Genomic DNA, 23,568 nt, shown 5'->3' with positions numbered 1-23,568 from the left:
GCATTTTAGGCTATTGTATACCTCCACCCTCAGTATAACTTTTGAGATTCAAAGACACTCATTAAAGAATCTCATCTGGACCCTGGAGCTAGTGGAACACTGAGCAAGGATGGGCTCTCATCTCCAGCCTTCAGAACACTTGCCCAGCCTTTGCCTTTTTGGTCTTTGACTAACAGAGGAAGCAAAAATATTGTGAAGGAAAGCATCAGCACTGAATTCTAGCCAGCAGATGGGCTGAGACCTGATCCTAAATCTCCAGTTCTGACATGGATACCATGTAAGGTAAACACTCTCTAGTTCTGGGGTCTCTTAGGAGTCTGTAGAAACATGGCTCCTTAGCTAATGATCTTCTGTGCATGTCAGTGCAGCCATTGTAAAATTAGTGTGGACATTTAAACTAAAAAGTCAAGTGGCTGGGGCTGAAGAAATGGGTTAGCAGGGAAGGATACCTGCTGCTTTTTTGCAGAGGACCTGGCTTCAGTTTCCAGCACCCACATACTATTTTATAGCTGTCTATAAGTTCAATTTCATAGGATCTGATGCTTCTGGCCTCTGTGGACACCCAGACTCACATGATTCTCACACCTACATGCAGGCACTAACAATAAAATGAAAAAAAAAAAAAAACCGTGAGCAAGTCCCAGTGGCAGGTGTGGATAACACTTTCCAAGCTGGCATTGTCCAGTAAGGTTCCATATCACCCCTGCTCCCAGGAAGTCCAGATGATGGTTACTGCTCTTGGTTACCTTCTTGAACTTGATGGTAAGTCCTACTGCTAACGGCAACACTTGATGACATACTTGAGTCAGGACATGGAGAAACCAAGCTCATACTGATCTATAAGCTTCATCCCTACAGGTTAGCTTTCATAATGCTGAAAAGATCTAGTAGTACTACTGGGGAAAATGTATTCTGTAGTCTTACCCAGTTGTGATTCCTGTGAGCTACAGTCATGACCGACTTGGCAAGATATAGCTACTGTTAGACCAGTGGTACAGGTGTTATGGAAGTGACTGACTTCTTTATTAAGGTTGCTCCTCTCACGTCTGCTATTGTATTTGAGTCAAAAACTTGTGACTGAGTAAGTCATAGACCCTAGGCGAGAACCCAATACTGTTATTCTGCTAACTTGGCATAGTATTAAACCGTCCCCTATGTTCTTATCTCTCAACTCTCACCGAGATGCTTACTTAGCAGTAGATGGTGATTAATACAGAGTTCCACAGCTAGTCAACATTTACATAATAAGGGGCTGCGATGCTCTTAGCTCTAAATGGGGCATGCATATTGTATGCCTTCCCACCAAGGTTCAGGGATCATTGTGAAAGAGACAAATGTATTTGCACATCTATGTCTATTTCTTCACTATACTTCACAGCCAGGAAGTGTAATTAGCCCTAGATGTCTGTGTAGAGATGGCCAAAGTTGTACTTTGCACTGGCAGCCCAGTTGCTCTGACTGGGTTTGTGTTAACTTGACACAAGTTAGAGTCATCAGAGAGGAAAGAGCCTCGGTTGAGAAATACCTCCATGAGATCCAGCTATAAGGCATTTTCTGAATTAGTGATCAATGGGGGAGGGCCCAGCTCATGGTGGGTGGTGCCATCCCCAGGGTGGTGGTCCTGGATTCTTTAAGAAAGAAGCCTGAGCAAGCTGTGGGGAGCAAACCAGTAAGCATAACCTTCTATGGCCTCTGAATCAGCTCTGGCCTCCAAGTTTCAGCCCTGCTTGAGTCCCTGTCCTGATTTCTTCCAATGATGGATTGTAATCTGGGAGTGTAAGCCCAATAGATTCCTTTTTCCTCAACTTGCTCTTTGGTCATGATATTTTATTACAGCAATAAAACCTAACTAAGATAAAATGATGTCAGGGACTGGGGTATGCTATGATAGACCTGACAGTGCTTTTATTTGGAGGAACATTGATTTGGGGCCTTTGAATTAGTAAAGCAATGGAATGTTTTAATCATGGCTTAATTGGCCATCCTAGCAAGAACATAGAATAGAGTTTTGGGAGGGTGATTTGAACTGTTTGGCGCTTGGCTCAAGAGGTTTCAGAGAAGAATTTTGGTATGTTGCCTAGAATTCATTCTTGTGATATTTTGGTGAAGAGTGTGGTTGCTTTTTGCTCTTGTCTGAAGGGTCTGCCTGAAGAGATTTGGAGTAATTACATTGACAAAAAAAAAAAAAAAAAAAAACTCAGACAAAGCCTAGCATAGCCTGCTCTGTGGTTTACTCTTATGAAGAGCATTTAGATCAAGCCTAGCAAGCTTATATAGGAAAAATACAAAATGTGTTCTTCAGGAATTTAAGGGGCACCAGTAAGTGGAATGGAGCTAAATACACTCTATAAGGACATTAAATGGGACTAAGAGGGTGGTGGCCTTGGGGCAAGATCCCAACCAGCTAAGCTTATTGTTTATGCAGTGGCAGTTGTAAGAGAGATAGTTATACCATGTTAGACGTTACTATGACCTGGTTAATGTTTTCATTTGGGCATAAGGAGATATTATTGTATATCAAATTGACAAGGGATGGATTTTGATGGCTATTCCCATCCTATATTTGGAATGATCTACAATGTAGAACTTATAAAGGAGTTAAAAAAGTTTAGGTCGGGGTTGGGGATTTAGCTCAGTGGTAGAGCGCTTGCCTAGCAAGCGCAAGGCCCTGGGTTCGGTCCCCAGCTCCGAAAAAAAGAAAAAAAAGTTTAGGTCTAGGCATGGGGGTAACATGCCTTTAATCCCAGCACTCAAGACACAGAGGCATGCAGATATCTGAGTTAAAGGTTAGTCTACAGACCAAGTTTCAGGACAGCTAAGATTAGGCAGTAAAGGAAATCACTGAAAGCAGAAAGTTGGTGAAGATATACTAGAACAAAAGATCCATATTCCAGCCCCAGCTTTGACTATGTGGCTCTGGCTTTAGAGTCAAGGATATAAGGGGTTACAAGGACAATTGATGCTGGTTAGCTGGAGCTAAGAAATTAATGGTGATTTAAGATGAGACCAGCATCATTGAGGCAAAATCATCTGGAAAGTGTTTTCTGAGAGCACAAAGAAGCATTGTGCTGGCATCTGGACTTGGTAATGTCTAAGAATCATCCAGGTGGTACTGGTTTTGAAGGCATGAAGGAGTCATGGAGAACAGCTGCGGTTTAGCACTGTGAGAGATCAGGAAAGGACACTGGGGATGGTGCTGCCCAGGACTGAAGGGGTCATGCAAAGAAGTTGAGGCTTGGCATCATGAACAGAGTCTATGAGAGGGTATTGGTGAAACCTAGTTTCAGGAGAAGACACCAGCATATTGGGGACACCAGCATATTGGGGTGATCACCAAGAACAGCAAGAACATGGAGTGGAGTCAGCCACAACCTAGAATGCTACAGAGGGCAGAGCTGGAGAAGTGACTCAAGAACTTAGGAGGAGCCCAGAAGTTAATGTGTTGATCCCAGTCATTGGAACAAGAAGCTGTGAAGTCGAAGTTCCCTTGGAACAGAAAGGAGTTGGATATGAAGTGAAGAAACAGAGTTTTGAGTTTTCCCAGCTGATTTTGTTCTTGCTTTGGTTCAGGATTTCCTCACTATGATGTTTTGGAGTGGTAATATATATCTTGTGATGTTGAAAGTAGGTGACCTGTTTTTTATTTTTATTCTGTAGGGGGCTACAGTTAAGAGATTGCATGAATCTTAGATGAGACTTTGAACTTTGGACTTTTAAACATTGTCAAGGTGGTCATAGACTCTGGGGACTTTTGAAGTCAAACTAAATGCATTTTGCATTATATTATGGTTACAAGCTTGTGGAGACTGGGAGACTGGAATGTGGTGGTTCAAATAGGCTTGGCCCCCATGTGTTTGAATGCTTGGTCCACAAGGAATGGCACTATTAGGATGTGTGGCCTTTTTGGAGTAGGTGTGGCCTTGATGGAGGGAATGCATCACTCTAGGGGTGGGCTTTGAGTTTTCCCGTGTTCAAGCTTTGCCCAGTGTGGAATAGCCTCCTCCTGGCTGCCTCTGGAAGAAGATATAGAACTATTGGGTCCTCCAGCATCATGTCTGCCTGTAGGCTGTCATGATTCCTGCTATAATAATAATGGATCAAACCTCTGAAACTGTAAGCCAGCTCTAATTAAATATTTGCCTTTATAAGAGCTGCCTTAGTCATGATGTCTCTTCACAGCAATAAAATCCTAAGACAATGTCCATCAACAGATGATTGAATGATAAAAATATGATATGTATACACAATATAACTTTATTCAGCTATAAAGAGGAATTAAATTCTAAATTTTGTAGGAGAATGGATGAACCTGCAAAGTATTATATTAAGCAAGGTAATCTGACCCAGAGAGGCAAATATTCAATGTTTTCTTTCATATGTGGAATCTAGTTCTCTCTCTCTCTCTGTGTATGTATGTATGTATGTATGTATGTATGTATGTATGTATGTATCTATGTATCTATGTATGTATATGTTGTATATACAAGTGCATATATGTATGTGGAAGCCAGAGGTTAATGTTGACCGTCTTTCTGGATTGTTCTTCACTTTAGTTTTTTTTGAGACAGTCTCTTAGTGTAGCTGGAGCTCCTCTATTCCACCAGACTGCTTGCCAAGGATCTAATGAGTTCCAGGAAGCCATGAATCTCTCTCTGTGTGTGTGCATGTACATGTGTGTTTTAGTATGAATATAGATCATGAAACTGGAAAAGGGATTATGATGGGGAAAGGTTGTTTGAGGATGGAGGAAGGGAAGTTGAGCTCATGCGACATGAAGCTGGAAAGAAGCCTGCTGGAGCTAGTAGAGTAAGAAGCGGGAGGGGGATGGGATAGAAAAAGGAGAGCAAGATGACTCATAATTCATAAAACAAAATGTTTGAAAAAGAAATGAAACACAATATTTATGGAAGTTACAAAAATAAAAATTAAAATAAAAATCCTACAAATAATTAATCAGATAGTGCACAAAGGGGAACTTGGGTCTTAAAGAAAGATTTGTTTGTTTGTTTGTTTATTATAGAGAGTGAATTCTAGATATTTTAAAGAGAGAACAGGAAATATTCTTGACTAAAGTGCTCCAAGAAGACTGGGGTATTGTTTCTATACAAATATGCCCTGTAGATCATCCCTAGGCACATATCTTGTGCTCAGGGGAAAAAATTAATACAGAATGACACAAGCTTGGCCAGGCTGGGGCTCTCTCTGTGCTGCTCACAATCTGTTCTGATCACTTTCCCAGCCAGCCATGTAAATTAGCAGATGGAAAGGAGAAAGAGAAAGAGTTAAATAGATTTTCCAATTTATGCCAAATAGTTTGAATATTAAGCTATCATATGGTTGATGCTAGGTCTCTGATGAAGGTACAACTGTTGTCTTGAGAGATTGCTCAATATGGATAGGATACTTCCTTTAAACATGATTGAGGGTGGGGAGGGGTTCCAGTACAGGACTGTTGGAAATGGGTAACAGTTTCACCTGGAAAGTGTCAGCAATTCTGGGACACTGATTGCATAGGAGTGGGGGTGAGGGTGGGGGGCGAGCTATTGGGCTTTCAAGACTGCTGTTTTATTTGGCTGTGCTTTAGTCTAGCACATTCTAACAATGGGAGCAAAAAGGATGAGAATGTGTAAAAACAGCTTGATAATGATTCTGTTGGTGTTGATGAGAGAAAAGACAGAGCAACAAGAATTGAGAATAATTAAAGCCTGGATTTGCCAGTGGCACTTTGGCTTTGGAGCTTGTTATGCATTAAATTGTGTCTTCCAAAGGGATGTGTTGAAGACCTAAGGCCAATTGTGTTAGATATGATCTTTCAAAAACAAGAGTCTTTGTAGATATCATAAAGAGAAGATGAGGCGATGAAATGGTTCTTGGACAATTTGACTTCTAAAGTGAGGAGAGACACAGAGCTATCCAAGTCAAATAAGGCTGTGAACATGGAGAGAGAGATTGGGTATACGCAGTCACAAGCATCTCCTTAGCCATTGAATGATGGATGAGGCCAGGAAATATCTCCTCTTGGATAGTTTGGGAATGCTGTGGCCTTGACAACATCTTCTCTTTAGACTCCTGCCTCTGGAATACATTTCTTTTGGTGAAAACCACCTGGTCGGTGGTACCCATTTAGGAGGCATAACAAATGAACCCAGACTGATAGATTTGCCACTTTGAAATACCATTTGGAAATATCTCTCTGTCTCTGTCTCTCTGTCTCTCTCTTTCTCTGTCTTTCTCTCTTTTGCTGTGCTATACAAATGAGGTTTATTATGAAGATTTCACACACAAAACGACAACAACAACAACAGCAGCAGCAACAGCACCACCACCAACACCACCACCACTACCAACAACAAGAAGTCTCAACCCACAACCTTAAAGTACTCAGATATGGACACATTCTGCAAAATGTCTTCATCATCTAGGCTATATGTGTCTTCTTCCCTTCTGAATATTGCAATCATTCTCAGCCTCCTAGAGCTAGATACTGCATTTTCTTGGTAATTATTATGTGTTCTGCTCTGTTTGTTTTGTTTTTTAACTTTTATGTTTTTAGGAGCTTGGATACACAGGTTCTTGAATCATAAACTCAGATAGGGCATGGGGCGGAGTTGAACTCAGTCATAACTGAGCTAGACCCTCATCTACTCTACATTATTTTCCATGCCAAACTCAGTGGCTTCCCTATGTCTGTTTCTCTACAATCTAGTCTTAGCTTGGAATGGCCTTTGGGTCTTGCTGGTGACTGAAGCAAGAGTTGAGAAGCAGAATAAAGCCTTCTTCTCTTCACCACACCTTCAGGACTTTCTTTCCCCTCAGCCTAGTCAGATCAGCTTTCAAGTCATAGAACTCTCCAGTCCCTTTTGTGTAAAGAGGTGAAGTTGGTAGATGAGTTGTTTCTCTTGACACTGTGACCAAACACCCCACAAGAAGCAATGTAAGGAATGAATGATTTATCTTGGCTCTCAGGTGAGAGAACACAGTCCAACATGACAGGGATGGAATGAAGGAATGAGGTACTTGAAGCTGTGGTGATGGGAAAATTTTCACATCTGTGCAGATCAGGAAGTAGAAAATAGGGGATGCCAGCAGTCTTTCTCCTTTTTATTCAACCTTCTCCAGCTTATGGGATGCTGTTGTCCACATTCAGGGTAGGTGTTATTTCCTTAGTTAAACCTCTTCAGAGACAGCTCTGTAGACATTCCCAGAGATCTGTGTGTCATCCTATGTGACTCTAAATTCAGTCAAGTTCACAATGAAGATCAATCATTACAGGACAGAAAGGTAAAAGAAGACAGTAGATAGAGTAAGAGAGTCTGCATCATTTAGGGTACATGAGCCCTTTTGTCTTTGCATTGCATTGGTCTTGGCCTTCTGTGTAAATAGACATAGCTCTGACTATAGTCATTGTCTGACTGGGCTTTGTGTTGTATCTAATTCATTCCTACTTCAATGTCCATAGCTGGACCATTGAGCAACCACCACAGAGTACCCAGCTAGTACTGTGACACAACCCAGAGCAGGACCCACAGCCCATGTGAAAGCGATATGAAAGTTACTTTTAGAAGCATTGCAATCTATAAGTTTGGCATTGAGAGATTTGAGCTGTTGTCCTTCCATCCTCTAGGAGGACTCTTTGGGACATAGTGACTATCAAGACCTAGAGGGATGACACCATAAGATTGTGAAGCAGTGCAATTATTCAGGTAAGATACAAAACAGACAGTTCAGGGTCATCTTTTAGTAGTGACCCATTTTTTCCTCAGTCTAGCCTTCCTAGGACCTTGTTGTTAACCAAGTATCCAGCCATAATGTTTTAGACTCTATTTTCTGGTCAATTCAGGTTTGACTAGTCTCCCTGTAAGTCATATTGACAACTCCAGACTAAGCAGGTCACTTGTTAAAAATACACATTGCAGCACACCCCAGAACAGTAATGAGAATCAACATTTCAACTTTAGAGCCTTTGTATATAAGACAAAACCTTCTAGTGATTCACATGCACTTTGTAATCTAAGATCAAATGCCCCAGAATAGGGTAGACTGAGGAAGAAGGTCAGGGTTTTTTTTTTTAACAATACCTGACTTTTCATTTTCCTCTAACAACAGCCAAATCTCTAGTTTGGAATAGGAAATACATTTTCCATCCCTCAACCTATGAGACATTTGCTTCCCTCACTGAATGAATGTTTCCAGACACATGTGAGCAACAGTAATGCTTGAGGGAGACTACTTTAGGAGGAATTCATTGACTCCTCAGAACTGCCATGAGTGACTTCCAGAGCATCTATGTGGAACCTTCTAGACGTTGGCCCACGTCTGCTTCCACCCTCAGGTTACCCATGAGGAACTGCTGAGGAATCTAAGATCATTGGAGCTCAAGCAGGCAGGAGCTCCTTGGCAACTGTGATGATGTTTTAAGACTCTGCATGGCTGACCTACTTTGGAGGACCCTCAGGAGCTGTCAGGTATCTAGGAAATGCTATTCCATCATTTCTGTTGGTGAGCAAAAGAAGTCATTGATGGTACTTACAGGTAAAGTGCAATGAAAATGCAATTATGGTCTGGAGTGGGGGAGGAGTGAGAGTTGGAAACTCACTTCTATCATGTTTCCTGAAACCATTCCCTCTGAAGTTCAAGAGCCCCACAAGAATGGCTCCTTATTCCTGAGAATGCTTTAAGTTGTCAGAGGGGACACTGTGTACAGAGAGAAAACTTTGCTTTTTACTTTTTCTCTTTCTTTAGATCTTACTTTCCCCCCGAAAATTAGCTGAATGTGGTAGATAGAGAATGGACTAGTTAGTTACACAGAAATGACTTCACAACCCTCTTTACTGACTTGGGAACATTGAGCAAAGCACATACGGCTTCTCAACTTGTTTTTCTTTATTTGAAATAGGGTTACTTGCTTCAATTTTTGTGAGTCGTGGCAATAAAAATGAAGCTAATTACACAAAAGTCATAGCATGTGATATGATTTAAATACATCATAAATAAATAATCTTATAATCATCAGACTAGACACTGGGGATAGGAATTGAGTACGTTTTAGAGTTTGGGTCTGAAATGTCTCCCAGAAACTCATGTTTGGAACTCCTGTTTTCTAGCTGCTGGCATTGATTGGGAGAAGGTGTGGCTGGTCTTGGATGTGGCTCCTAGGTAGGAGAAATAGTTCTTTGTGGAAGTCAGAGGAGAGTGTCAGATCCCTTGGAACTGGAGTTATGGATAATTGCGAGCTACTGTGTAAGTGTTAACTCACATACTCTGAAGGCAAAACAAGTGCTCTTAACTACTGAGCCATCTTCACAGCCCTGACCAGCATGGCAAACTATCCCTAAAGGTTCAGCGATGACACCCATATCTTGTTAATTGACCAAGAGTTGTCCATTTGGACTTATGGCTCATTTAACAGGAGGAAAAAAATTCCTAGTACTAGAACCTAGTTACAAACCTCAGAGCCAGTATGGTCCAGATCTGAGAAGAGAAAAATCTACTACCATTTTACTAGGTCAGCATAATTCTTTACTACATTGTCAAAATGTAAGTGTAGCTATCACTCTTAATCAAAAATACTTATCTTTAAAGCAAATGGAGATCATTGCATAAAACTACAATGCAGAGAGCAACAGCTCATGGGAAGCCAACCCCAAGAACACCTTTTCTGTATGACTCCTATGCCTAAGGTTTAGGGAACATCACAAAAGAGAGGGCAGAAAGATTCTAAGACTCACAGAACCAGGAAGTTTGCTATGAGACTCTGTCTTCCAGCCCTGGCAACCCAAATAAGACCCAAAGAATGATATTATTCTGTGAACAATATACAGGCTAACACAGAAGAGAGGAAATCTAACAGGTTCCTACTCTAGACAGTGAACTACAGGCAATTAATGACTGCTGGGAAAAAGGAACCTTTCCCAGGAAGGAACTCCCTATTTGATTATCTAATACAAAGAGGTCAAGCCTGAAACCATGTACACACAAACAACAACAACAATAACAAAAGCATGTTGTACTTATTTATTTTTGTATCTCTCTCTTTATATATACATATATATATAAATATATCAATGATAATAAATTTATATATATATATATATATCAATGATAATAAAAGAAAAGAAGACCATCGATTCTAGAGGGAGGGAGGGTTGAGGAGGTAGATTAAGAGATGGCACATGGAGAGGGTTAGAGTGGGCAAAAGAAGGAGGAAAGTGATATAATTACATTTTTTGTTAAAATACATACTAAATTAAAAAGGTAATAGGTCCCTGTGGTTATGCCTTGAAGGGAATATAATAGTGACTTTTACTCTTGGCCCTACCTCACTTGCACCCTGAGATAGCAAGATGTGTGAAATTCTAATACACATCCCCAACCACCATACACTCTCCTATGCCCTCCCCACCATGATGGATTGATACTTCCTATTGCCATGAACCCAAATATACTCTTTCTCCTGTAGGTCATTCCTGTTTTCTGTTTGACCATGGCAATGTATGAGTAGGTAGTACTGTATGTGTCTGTGGGAGCATTCGTTATTGTGTTGATTTATACAACACAGACAGTAGCAAGCTGCAACAGACAGATTTCAGTTCCCAATTATGATACCTTATCAATGCTACAAGGACATGCTAGCCCTGGAGACCATTCATAAGGTCTCTGGCTATGTGGCTACACACTGCAGGGTTATGGTGATGATTTTAGTGTCTTTGATAGTGGTGGGCTGGTAATAACACAACTTTCATACTACTAATTCTAGGACTTTATGCACACACCACACCAAAGGTGTTTATGAACATGTTTTCTAGACGTACCCTGTGGGCAAGGTCCATACTTGAGAGTTGATTCTGAGTCCCTGTCCCCAGTATAACTCCCTCAGTCACTGTTGGCTGGTAAGTGAATACGTAAGCAAGGAATCAGATGGATAATGGAAAAGGAAAATGTGCCATGCATGAGAGACAGATTTGGTCAAACTTCAGAAAGTCTGTGAGGCTAATTTTGTCCCTGGCGTTCTTAGCTTTTCTTCTTTTGTATTCAGATCCACCTGTGCCTTCTGTCCCTTGACAGAGCTCCCAAATCCTCATACTTCTCAGACATTTACTCTCTTTAACCAAATCCTTAAAGGGAAGATTGGGCAGCACCATTGCACATAAGAGGTGGAGGGATGGACACTTGTGGAGGCTTACTGCTGTGATTAGTTTTATGTGTTAACTTGGTCTATTATGAGGTGTCCATATTTGTTCAAGTGTTATTCTTGCATGCCTACAAAGGAATTCCTTGGTGAGATTTATACTCATTGTCTTCTCTGATTGGGCGGCTGTGGGCTCCTCCAATCACTTCAACACAGGAATAGAACAAAAAGACTGAGTAGGAGGAAATGCTTTTGCTTTGCTTGCTCGAGTTGGGACTTGGTGTTTTTCAGCATCCGGAGTAAGATATTGAAACATTAGCTCTTCTCTGGTCTCGGAGTTGCTGATTTCCTTTACTATCAGTTCCCATGGTTCTAGGAACCCTAGATTCAGCCAAGAGCTCTGATCTGGGCCCTTTCTACTTTCCAGTTGGCTGATGGCACAGCTCAGGGACCTTTTGACTTTCAGCCTTTTAATGAACCAATTCCTTAAATTTTCTCTTTCTCTTTGATCCTCTTCATCTGGAGGACTTTAGTGCCCTCGTGGTATGAACAATTTAATTTTAGCAGAGATTAGAGAAGAAGCAAGTTTGGCAGAAGGAAGAGACGTGGCAGGATTTAATGTGAAATGAGATAGATGGGAAGTGTCTACTTCAGGATTGAAGTGAGCACTAATTGAAACGGTTATTACATGGTCTATATAATGCACCTGCCTTCATACTATGCAGCAGACACAATGAGTTGATAGCTTCTTCTAAAGGAAGCCAAGATCACTGTAGCTAAAACAATAGCTGGAGTGATGAACCCTCACTAAAATCTAGGTTGCACTCCAATGCCTGGAAAGCATCCAGTTTGAATTTACAGAGACCCTGGGATTACCATTGGGTTGCAAGTAGGGCTTAGGTGGGATCCCATTATGCATTCACAGTGCTTTATGCTTTCCCAAAGCTTAACACTCATGACCTCATTCAGTCTCAGAATCTGACTTGTGATACAGGCATTATTTTTAACTTTACATATAAGCAAGCTCCATCTGCAGAGAAGTGATTTGTTTGGATGCAGAATGAACAGGTCCCTGTGGGAGCTGACACCTCCTTACTCTAAGTCATGTAATTTGCCCTTTAGTTTGTAGAGGTGGCTCCTAACGGAGTTTAGAGCTTCAGATTATTTGGGGGAGCTGGTAAAGACGAAAGGGAAGCTGCCTACAGCAATTCCTGTGTCTTTCATGGTCTGTGTGAACTATGGCAAAGTGTCATCCTCAAGTGCCATGGTGGAATCTGCATAATGATGTGTGTGTCATTATAGCAAGGCTTTGCACTCAGGGATAAATTTACTTACCTCTTTATTGTTTGAAAGACTTCAGCAGATAGAGATGATTCCTCCTCTCTGGGATGTCGATCCCCTTCTGCACCTGTGAAAGGCTTTTATTTCTTCTCCAACATGTGCCTACTCAACATTGTTATAAACTCCCACTTCTTCCACTGCCACCATAAATATGTCTCTGGAGCCATTACCACCCAGCATCTCTGCCTACGAGTATGATGTTTTCATTTAATTTGTCAATCTTTTGTTGTTTTACAAGGAAATGCTTAAAATTTTGCTACAGATATTGTCTATTCTAGGGTTGGTTTCAATCATTGCTTGGGCATATAAGCCAAGATATTTACTGTGGCTGAATGGCTGCTGGTAACTCACTGGCCCTTCTGTGCCAGGATGTGAATGGGAACACACAACTGAAGACCAGCAGCCATGGTAAACCTTCTCTGAATTCCTGGAAGTTACTGAGGCCAGTGCTAGATGCTGGGAAGATAAATAAAGCATGGTCTCAAGGGAATTGCAAAGTAAATGGACGGTTTGTTTTCTAACTGGAAGCATGGAGCTGTGTACGAGAGGTTGAGGCTGGCAATGAGGTTGTTCATAGTCAACTCTTTGTGTTTGCTCATAGTCAACATTCACCTTGCTGTGGCCACCAAAGAGTTTTGTTCTTCTTTGTCCTTCTGATACCCTTGACCAAGCTTAGCATCATTCAATTATACAGAGGGTGAGGGAACTGAGAAGCAGAAAAATGAGGTGAGGCCCCCCAGTAGGTTCACAAGTCTAAAGTTGATCCAGTGTTCACATTTGTAGCTGCTTACACCATCTCCAGAGTGGTTGGCCAGTAGGAGGACAGAAGGAAATGTGTCTTATGCAGACTGACTTCCCTCTTCAGAAGCCAAGGGATGAGATGGTGGGGTAGGGGACCTCCTTGTGTGTTGGTTTGACAGATTTCTTCAGATCAAGTTGAAAACCTCTTTAAATAATCCTCCGAAGGCCCCACCGAGAGCAATGATTAGAAACTACCTCACAAGTACATGGTATTACAGTCTGAGTGAGCTCTCTCAATGACTCACATACACATTACAGCCTGAGAACCAGGATCTTAGTTCATGGTGGACTGAGAGAGAAAAGCAGGGGATGTTGTAGTTTCCATTCTACTTGAATAGTATTGTGTCTAAAATATGGATGGGCCTCTGTAGGCTCCTGTGATTGACAACTTGGTCTTTAGTTGGTAGTGCTGTTTGGATGATGGAATCTTGAGGAGGTGAATTTTGTTGGAGGATATATGTCACTTGTGGTGGCACTTTGAGGTTCTATAGCCTCACTTCACTTCTTGTTTGCTTTCTTACTGCCTGTGGATGCATTGCAAAAGGCTGCTCTCATGCTCCTGCACTGTGATTTCTTTGCCAGGACAGACTCTAGCCTTTCTGAACTATAAGTAAACATAAACCTTTTCTACTTTAAATTTTCTTGTCATGGTATTTTATCATAGCAGTAGAAGAGCAACTGATATATCTGAAGTGACTGAGGAATCTTTATCTTTGACAAGCATCTTCCTCATCATCTCTTAACTTATGATGCACTTCTGCCATCTCTGAGTGCCTGTTCACATGGTTATAAAGGTAGTCTTCAAGAATGCAGATGGTACATAGGTGTAGAAACACAAATGTCACAAGGTGGGGCCTTACAAGTTAGCCTATTATCTTAGCCCATCAAGGGAACAATTCGCTGACTTCTTGCTTTGAGGATAAGAAGCCACTGAATTTGACCCAGAGTAACAGGGTCTGAATTTAATTTACCATGTCTTCATTTAGAGGAGATCTGGAGGATATAATTTATGTGTGAAAGCATGGAACTAGGAAGGAAACAAGTTGCAAGTCCATAAGCCAAGGGACAGAATGATAGTGCATATAGGACGTGATTGAGAGAAATGGCAGCGACAGGTCGATGGAGTCATTCAGTGACAAAAAGGGTCTATGGTCAGGTTTGGAGGTTGACAGGAGCAGCTATGGAGGAACAGATAGGAGAAGAGGGTTCTGCCATGGATTTTTAGGCCGTTGCTTCTAAAAGGGTCCACCCATATGGCACGGGTGGACTAGGGACTGTGGGCTAGACAATGGTACTGGGAGAAAGTATTGTGGATTTAAGAGTCCAGCTGCGTTTATAGCAATGGGTTCTGGATGAGACTGACAGGTGGCCAGGTCAGCTGGACACCAATATTTCACACCGCCAGTTCTTGTACAGGTGTCTGGAATTATGCCTGGAGCCAGGCCTCACACTTCAGCTGGGGGAGTTAGCAGCCTTAACTGAATTACTATTTATAAACCATCCAAAATAGTTGCTGGAACTTAGAAGCCCTTGTTAAATAAGTAAACAAACGAGACCCATCTGGATCGCAGCTGAGCACTGTTTTCTCACTTGACATGGATGGGTCTGGGCAGAAGTATGGAGAATGAAGCAGAGAAGTCCGGTGCCCAGGAAGTCAGGGAGAAAGGACTATCCAAAAGAATAGAGTTGCTTTGTAGAGCCCACGCAACCAATGGAGAATACTTTCAAGAAGGTGGGCATCTACAGTAATTCAACAGGGCAGAGGGGAGCCTGAGGATGATGCGGTGAAAGCCTGAAAGCGATTAATCACAATTGGATCCACCCCAAGCTGAAAGCTCTCGACTGCATTGTGGAATTAGTAGTGAGACTAGTCAAATATCTGTCTGTCAGGCATGGTGGATTTGGCTTTCCAACTGTAGCCAGAGGAGTTAACCACACCTGTTTGCTGTGTGTCAGAAATGAACTGTTCTCTGGTCTATTCAGAGACTCTGTGTACCAGTTACTTTTCTTATTGCTGGGACAAATACCTCACAAGAACACCTTACAGGAGGAGAGCTGTCTCTGGCTTCTATTCGGGGGGTGCAGTTCTTCACAGAAGAGAACTTGCAGCTGCGGAAGTGTGAAGTGGATGGTCACACTGCACCCACAGCTGGGAAGCACAGAACGTCGAATGCTGATGTTCTTGTGGTCCCCCTTTTTATACAATCCCCAGACCCACAATGGTGCTGTCGCAGTTGAGCCCACCACTTCAGTTTTAACCAGTTAAGAAAATCTCTCATTGATATGCCCAGATGTATGTTCCCTGGTGAGTTTAGGTCCGGATGCTGTGTTGACAATCAATATTAACCATCACAGTAATTGTTCAATGTGAATTTAATAAATGGCTAATGCTGGCCCTTGCTGGGGACGGGAGGTGAACTGTATGGCTGTTTTGTAGGAGAGACACTCATTCAGGTGCTGCTGTGAAGTCTGAGTAGGATTAGCCTATGTCCTCTGTCTTGTGTGTTCTTACCCAGAGGCTATTGGTTTGCTATGACTATTCTCTAGTGTAACATTGAGATGTGCTCACAAGGCAGTCTGGAAGCTTCTGTAGAGCAGGGTCCTGTGGGTCTGTATCACTCGAACTCTAAGCATGTGGCACAGAAACACAGGAAAGTCATCATAGCTTCAGTAAGTGCGCTGAAGGAAGCAGGGTCTCAGGTACATGGTTCCTGAGAGAGGATGCAGCAGGGCGGGGTGGGGGCGGGGCTTACTGAAACTAGGAAGTGGCCAGGGGAGAATGCTCACACATGAAAAGTTGAAAGGAGACTTTAGAAAGAATAGGAGGGGGCTAGGGGCTAGAGAAGAGAGACAGGAGAAAATTCCAGGCCACGAGGAGGAGGGAGAAGAGAGGGCTGGAAAGGAAATGGTAAAGAAGGACAGAATGAAGGGAGGGACAGAGGGAGGGAGGGAAATAGGGAGGAAGAAAGGAAGCAAGGAAGGAGAGATGCCCCTCCCCCAGTGAACAGAGCTGGGTGCACTTCATTATTTCTCATGTCAAATTCTGGTTTCCTTTAGGCTCTGTAGAATGCCATTTCAGGAAGTCATGTTTTCTGGTTTGCAAAATGACTCATGTAAAAAAAGTCCTTTTGTTGTCATTGGCATTAAAAATAAATTCAGAATAAAATAACTTGGAACCACTTTTATTTTCACTCTATTTTTTTTTATACGAAATGATGGAACTCCAAGTTTAAATTTTTCTATGCTGTTTTAGAAATGAGTGTTGTCTTGCTGACGGATGCCGGCTGCCAGCCTCAAGCCCCTGGGAACTGCGCTGCCTTCAGCCCTCCCTCCATCTCTGGTGAACCATATGCTGGAGGAGGCCCATGTCTGTCCCTCCAGACTGGGAAGGGTGGAGCTGCTGGTACACACAGCACCCTAGTTCCAGGACATGACACCTGTGCTTGGGGCAACTGGTCCACACAGAGCGTGCACATCATCAGGATAGAGCCTTCCTTGTCCCTGTGTCCAAGCAGGCTGTTTTCTGTCTGTAGTTAGAAGAGAGTCGATTGCCCCTTAAGGCACAGATCTTTGAACTGAGAGAGGTAAGTGACAATGTCTAGTAAGCTGTTCCGTACTCAGTGGGTTTCCAGGTCACAGAGGTCAAAATAGACCCACCCTCTTCCTACATAATCTCTTCGTGCCTTAAATTTCATACTAAATAGGTTCTTTTGGATTGGAGAACCCTTGAGTACATGGAGGACAGAGGGGATCAGTAAGTTCTAGGACGTAGGGCCAGAGTGTTCTCAAGGGTATTCTGTAGTAATGTTTCCAGGAATAAGAAGAAACCCGCAGGGTTCTAAATTCAGATTCTGGTTGCTTTCGGACATGAGTCCCTGGGGGAGATGTGAAGCTTCTGAGAGGGAGGAGGTGAGCTCTAGTGTGCTTGAGACTTAAAAGAATAATGCTTACCTTGGATGTATCAAAGATAGGAAGGCTTTTGTGGTGCCACAGTGACAGAGATTAGGGATAGTTCAGTCCAAGTGTAGGGAGTGGTGCCAGGCAGCTGCCTGCATAGACCTTGCACATAGGTGGGAAAGATTTTGGAACAGGCATCGGGGGAAGGACAGAAGGCAATATGGTGGGTTTGTCTATAACCCATGAGAACATTAACATATAAGCATATGGAAACCATTTGATGGAAGGAATGGGGATGTAGAATTGTGGATGTTGAATTCCTTCTATAGTAAGTGGAGGAAGTGAGTAGAGTCCACATTATTTGCTGTTAAAACTTCTCTGTCTTTCTCCAGATGGAGTGAAGTTGGGAGACACTAGCGATTCAGGCACTAGAACACTTTTCTATAGTATGAAACTGCCAAAAACTGTTCAGAAAGCCAGAAATGTGACCTGGTTCCTGCTAGGCCGAATCCAGATGTGACCTGGGTTATAGTCCCTTGTTCATAGGAGCAATTGATTTCATTTCCGTTCCAGACTTCTTTCGGCAGCTTCTTCCCTGTTTTCAAACCCAGCAGTGGGAGATTTATTAATTCATTAATAGAGAGGGCTTTATGTTGCTCAGGCTGGCCTAGAGCCCACTGTGTAACTCCTGCTGGCCTTGAACTTGCTGCAATTTCCCCACTTTAGCTTCTTGAACATTGGTGTGCGCTTCCACATGACCGGAATCTTTCTCATGTTACTCTTCAATCTTGCTTCCCCTTTAAGAAATCTTGTGATCCTTGATCCCCAGATAAGCTAGCTTTTTCTACCTTACAGCCAGATTCTTAGTGATTCTAAGCTCTTTTCCTGCTGGTCTCAGGATGAGGTTGTAATACCAAGTTTTGAGATTGCTAGGGTTTGAAAATGCTCAACGTTACCTATTTTGTGCCAATTCCTTCAGAGGCATGGTCCATGTGCTGTACACTTTCTCATATAATCAGCACATTTATAGGGTTGAGGAAATAGTATATAAGCATTTAGGAGGTTGTTTTCTTGCATTTTATTTCCCCCTTGCACAAAATAAAATGTACTGTTTAAACTGGGGCAGGGATATATGAATGTATAGGCATGAGCATAGGCTAAGGTCTGAAGTCAGAATCATTACTAGTGTGTTCCTCACAGGTCATCTTTGACAGTACCATATTTCTCCACCATTACTTCTGCTATTCTGAAGACAGAGCAATCATGGAAGGAAGAAGGAGGAACTGGGGGAGAGGGATTTGTGCTAATGTTTCATTTTTTTCTTTAGCTGGGGTAATGTGCTGTCATGTTAGAAAGTCAGATGGTACTATTTGAAAAGGAAGAAAATAGGAAGCACATAGTGGGTCTGTACACCTCTCCTAGGACTAAAGAGTCAAGAAGCTTAACAAAGTATCAAGCACATATGATATTATCTAAGAAACAACAATATTAAATTAAATATTTTTATTAGTTTTCCAGTTCAATTGTTATGAATGTTTCTGGAGGCAAAATCATATTTTTATTTGCAGGTATGGAAAGTTGGTATTCTGGGAAGCTGAGTGGTCATAGACCCCTCAGACCCCAGCACTAAGTGTTGTCCTCTACGCAGGATTCTCCTGCCACACCACGCCTGGTCCAACAGAGCCACTCAGTGTTCTCTGGAAGGCCAGGGCCTCACATACACCCTGTTACCACCTGGCACATGAGGTTGGTGTCATGGCTGTCCCATCTTACCGGTGAGGGCATAGTCTCAGGAATCTTAGGTCATTTTTTTAAATTTAAACAGCTAATTTCAAGCTTGTGTTTATCTGTTTATGAAACTATTTCTGGTGTCTGGGGAAGATGGATAACAAACATGGCTGTAATTTTCCACCTCTCTCTAACCATGCCTTTCTAATGGGATTTTACACATTTTCCTATTAAACAGTGATTTTTCTTCTCCACCCTTTGAGTCTGGACTGCTTTATGTCCTGCCTTGGCCAGAAAATGTTGCCAAAGTGATGCTTTTGCCAGTTTCAAGTCCAGGCCTCAAGAGACCTTGCAGACCTGCCAGGTAGCTCAGCAAGTAAACAGCACCAGGCTACACAGGGAGGAGAGACACAGGGCCTGGGAACTCTGTCATCCAGGATGCCAACAGTAGAAAAATGAGGCCAATCCAGATCAGCTACCAGCAGCTCAGGCACATCAGAAATCTAGTACAGACATCCAACCAGTCGAGTCTGTACCAAACCACAAGAGCTCCCGTCCAGACCTCAAATCCCTATGGCCAGTGAATGGTTATCATCTTGAGTCACTGGTTTGGGGGCTGTTTGTTATCGAAGATTGTTGATAACTCATCTGATGATTTATCTTCCAGGCTCTACTAATAAGGCTTCACTGGCTGGAGTGCAACTAATGGGAAGAATGTTCGCTCAGCACGAGCAAAGCTCTAAGTTCCATTCCCAGCACCAGAAGAAATTAGACACCAACAATAGCACTGACAGCAGCAGCAGCAGCAGCAGCAGCAGCAGCAGCAGCAACAACAACAAGGTAATCTCCATAAGAGAGCTACCACAGCATTTCCTCTGGGAATCCCAACTCCAGCTCTGAGCTCTATCCTGACACACCTCTGAGAAGAGGTGTGTGTCAATCTGATGTATAGCTGGGATGGACAAGAATCGTAGAAAGAAGATGGAGTTGAGAGAGCTGGCATTTCCCAAAAGAAGGAGACAATAAGGCATGCCATAACTAAAACAGAAGGGAGCATGAGACCAATGGTGTGAAGAAACTTTCGTACTTTTGGAGCTGTTTTCCAGACTCTATTGCGTCTTTGTCCTTTTTACGTATGAGAGCCAGGGCCTCTCTGCATGAACTGTGACTGATGGATTTTAGCTAATTTTAAAATATTAACTAATTCCATCTTCATAGCATCTCCTGGGCCAGCACTGGCCTTCTTCACATCTGAGGAGACTGTGACTTGGAGGCTAGGGTCCTAGAGGGTCTTGGGGTCTACATTGTTCATAGTGGAACTTGATACGTTCAACAGAAAAGACAGGACTCGCCTTCCTCCCCAACTGCCTTGTCCTTCCAGACACTTAAGGGACTTAGCACCAGAACTAACATAGATATATTAATTGTGACATCTCTTTACATCTGTTCCTTAGGATCAGGTTATGTCTTACCAACTTCTTGCAAACTCTTGGGTCCCCTTCACATATTACCTGCTCTGTGAAAGCTCAGCAAATAATTTGATAAGAGAACATTCTGGAATTGAAAGATAGGAGAGACTATTTGATGCATTGAATTAGATGCCTACTGCTATTAGAAAATGCTCTCTTAGGTATAAGGTCATGGCATGGCATGAAAAATCAGTAATATTTATAGCTTAAGGGTGTAAATTAGTCTCACAAATGGTCTCAAACTTAGAATTATGACTCTGGGCTCTCAAAGGAGAGGGAAACCTAAAGATTAATACCAACGCAAAGTCCTGGGGTACAAACTCTTCTCTCTGCCAAGGTGGCATTAGTAGCCAAACCAAGTCTGAGACTCTGGCCTAAAGTATCTTTGCTCTTTCTTTCATAGCTTCCTTGATGTCATGAGCCCCAGAAGCAGAGAACGATCACAGCTCTTTTTTCTGTGCTGTGTAGGGTGTGGTACCCAATAAGAGCCCAAGAACAATTCATTTTTCTTAGCAAAAACACATGCTTTCTTACTTGCGTCTTTAATCCCATGGAGGACCTTTCAGCCTAATGCTACTGATTCATGGAACATTCTCTTCCAAGGAATAACTGCCAAATCATTTTGAAATATTAAAAATACCATATATGAGTACATAAAACAAAGCATTTTAGAGAATTCTGGCGCCAAGAGACTTAGAAAAACACACTGGTCACATGTTCTTCCCTAAGTGTTTTTGTTTTCAGAGACGAGTTCTGTTTCACGTTAACAACTGAAGGGTGTGTCATTCTCTCTCGCTTTTTGAAAAGTTCCAGGTAGAGACACTGTCTCTTTTCTAAGACACTGAGTGGTGGTTGAGGCTGTGAGGCTGAACAGCTCATTCTCTTCTCTTCTTCTAACTCTCCCACTGAGAACTGGGGCACTTGACTATTTCAAAATTTCTGGGATCTAGATCATCCTCTTTACAAAGGGAGGAATGGAAATGGGTGATTTCTAAGGCCCCTTTAATGCCAACATTCTTCTGAAGTATTTACAAGGAACAGTCCTGAAGCAGTCCTGTGATCTCTAAGGTAAAAAGAAGGTTTGAAGTGGGGAGTGATTTCAGCAATGTTCTTGAGGATTCTGAGGTGAGATTCATTTACATATTTAACAGGATGTGAATTTAGAAGCACTGGTCAAGGCTTCAGGAGACAATGGGTGTCACATTTCAAAGGAGGTGCTAGATAGACCATACCTAGAAGTTCAAAGTAGGTGATCAAAAGCTGGATAGATGTTTTACCCACATACAAGCTATCAAAAGGGCCAACAGACAGGAGAGAGGAATTTTGAATATGTATTTTTGAGAAGTATAATGTTGAACTGTGAGACTTTTTCACTCACAAAGAGATAAGAGAAGAGGTGTCTGATTCTCATACAAAGTCCAGTGATGACAAGAGTCTATACCAGGCCCACCCAGAGAAGTTTTGTGAATGTTCTCTGCAATGGGAAACAGGCCAGGGATTGAGTGGTAGTGCTGATCAACTACTATGGCATCTGAGTCTTCTTTGACAAATCAAAGAGTAAAAGGCAAGGTGACCAAGGTGTACATGAATGAAACAGAGTGGAATTGGGGGCTGAGCAGGAGGAGAGATTGAATTTTTTGTAATTCTAGAGTTTTTCTAGAGTAGGATATGTGAGTGAGATTTTGTTGTTGTTATTGTTTTGTTTTGTTTTATGGTCAAATGAGTGTTAGGTCTAAGGGAAAGCTGTTGTGGAATCATTTTAGCTCCTGTACAAGATGTTAGGAAGGTAGAGATTCAGGAAGGGAGGGAGGAGGAAGAGGAGATAGAAATTAAGGCTATGAGGGCAATAGAGAAAGACCTCAAAGAATGCTGTGAGGTTGAGTAGATCTCTGAAGATTAGATTCTGTTAAGATTTTCTTAGATGAAATAGTGGGGCTCCTTACAACTGTTTCCATGGAGATACTTTCCCATGCCCCTGGTAAGCCTCCAGAAGCAACTTGTATGTCAGATGTCTATCAAGAATAGAATCACAGTACCTTCATAAAGAATCTTTCTGCCATGATATTATCAAAGAAAGGTCTAAACAAACCATTGCACGTTACCAAATCATGGGTTATAGAGGCTGTGCATTGTTTCCTATTCATGTAGCAGGTAACGTGACTGCCTTGTGGTTAATGCTAGCAGTTGCCTGGGTTATTTCTCAGGACTTAAAGGCTGCTTTGGATGAAAATACTGATGTAGGACATCTGGGGTGACAGGGGCAGATGAGAAAGCTTAGCATTTCTGTCTTCATATCATGTTTGTTTTTCTGCTGCCTCAACATTTAACTCATATTTAATCTTGGCATGTAGACATCTCATTTGAGACATGCTTTGTCTAGAACTATTTTACCAAGCTAACTTTACCTAGACTTTCCAGTCTCTTTTTCTTTTCCTGATGTATACGGAGACACCTTCTAGTCATCAACTCAGAAATAACAGATCAGATCATGAGAGGGATGAGGTGACATCCTGTAAGACCTCTATGTACTTCTAGGAAACACAAGAATGATTGTTTTTCTCTTTGTCAGCGTATGACTCTCCCTCATTACTCATCCCTATATCTGCAACTCTTTGGGGTGACTCTCTGCTGAATCAAGCTCTTGTTTCAACCCAACACTCATTGCTTAGATGCTGGTTTTTCTGTGGAATGAGCTTCCTTTTCTAGTCAGTAATACCACTGCCGGCCATGTCACCAGCTCAGGAAAGATTGCTGTGTTAGTGTCATGTTTCTCATTCTTGTGACAAAATGCCCAACAAAAGCAATTTAAGGAAGAAAGGATTTTCTATTGGCTCACATTTTAAAGGTATAGTCCATCATAGTGGGCAAGCCATGGTGACAAGGGTTTGAGTGAGGTGGTCACATGACATCCTCAAATATAATGTGGGGATGGTGGATAGGAAAACTCTTTAGGGGAAATAGAGTCCAACCGATGGAGTTCTTTCCTGACCTTGTGCTACACACACACTGTACCCCATTGGGGTGGGGAAGCTAAGACTCTAAATTGATATCAGGATCTTACCTTTTAAGTTGTTATGTAAATGCATATGTTAAAGCAAAATGTCTGTGCTTGTGACACATTGACTGGAATGTTTTGTTAGTGAAGAGAGTCAAGAGAGACAGAAACCTAGTTCCCAGGTTAGGCATAAATGAAGTTGGTTTGTG

The 23,568-nt window shown here is 42.2% G+C and overlaps 1 long non-coding RNA gene across 1 annotated transcript; it reads left to right on the top strand.

The window, feature by feature from the left end:
* LOC120096631 (uncharacterized) lies at positions 1 to 19,727 on the top strand. The gene is made up of 4 exons (XR_005493341.2): positions 1 to 282; positions 7,625 to 7,703; positions 8,333 to 8,465; positions 19,563 to 19,727. It is a non-coding gene; the product is annotated as an uncharacterized LOC120096631 (long non-coding RNA).
* Positions 19,728 to 23,568: the final 3,841 nt, after the last annotated feature.

Source organism: Rattus norvegicus, chromosome 14, assembly GCF_036323735.1.
Source record: "Rattus norvegicus strain BN/NHsdMcwi chromosome 14, GRCr8, whole genome shotgun sequence".
NCBI classification, from domain to species: domain Eukaryota; kingdom Metazoa; phylum Chordata; class Mammalia; order Rodentia; family Muridae; genus Rattus; species Rattus norvegicus.
Note: the sequence above shows the minus strand (reverse complement) of the source record. Positions and strands in the feature narration are given on the sequence as shown.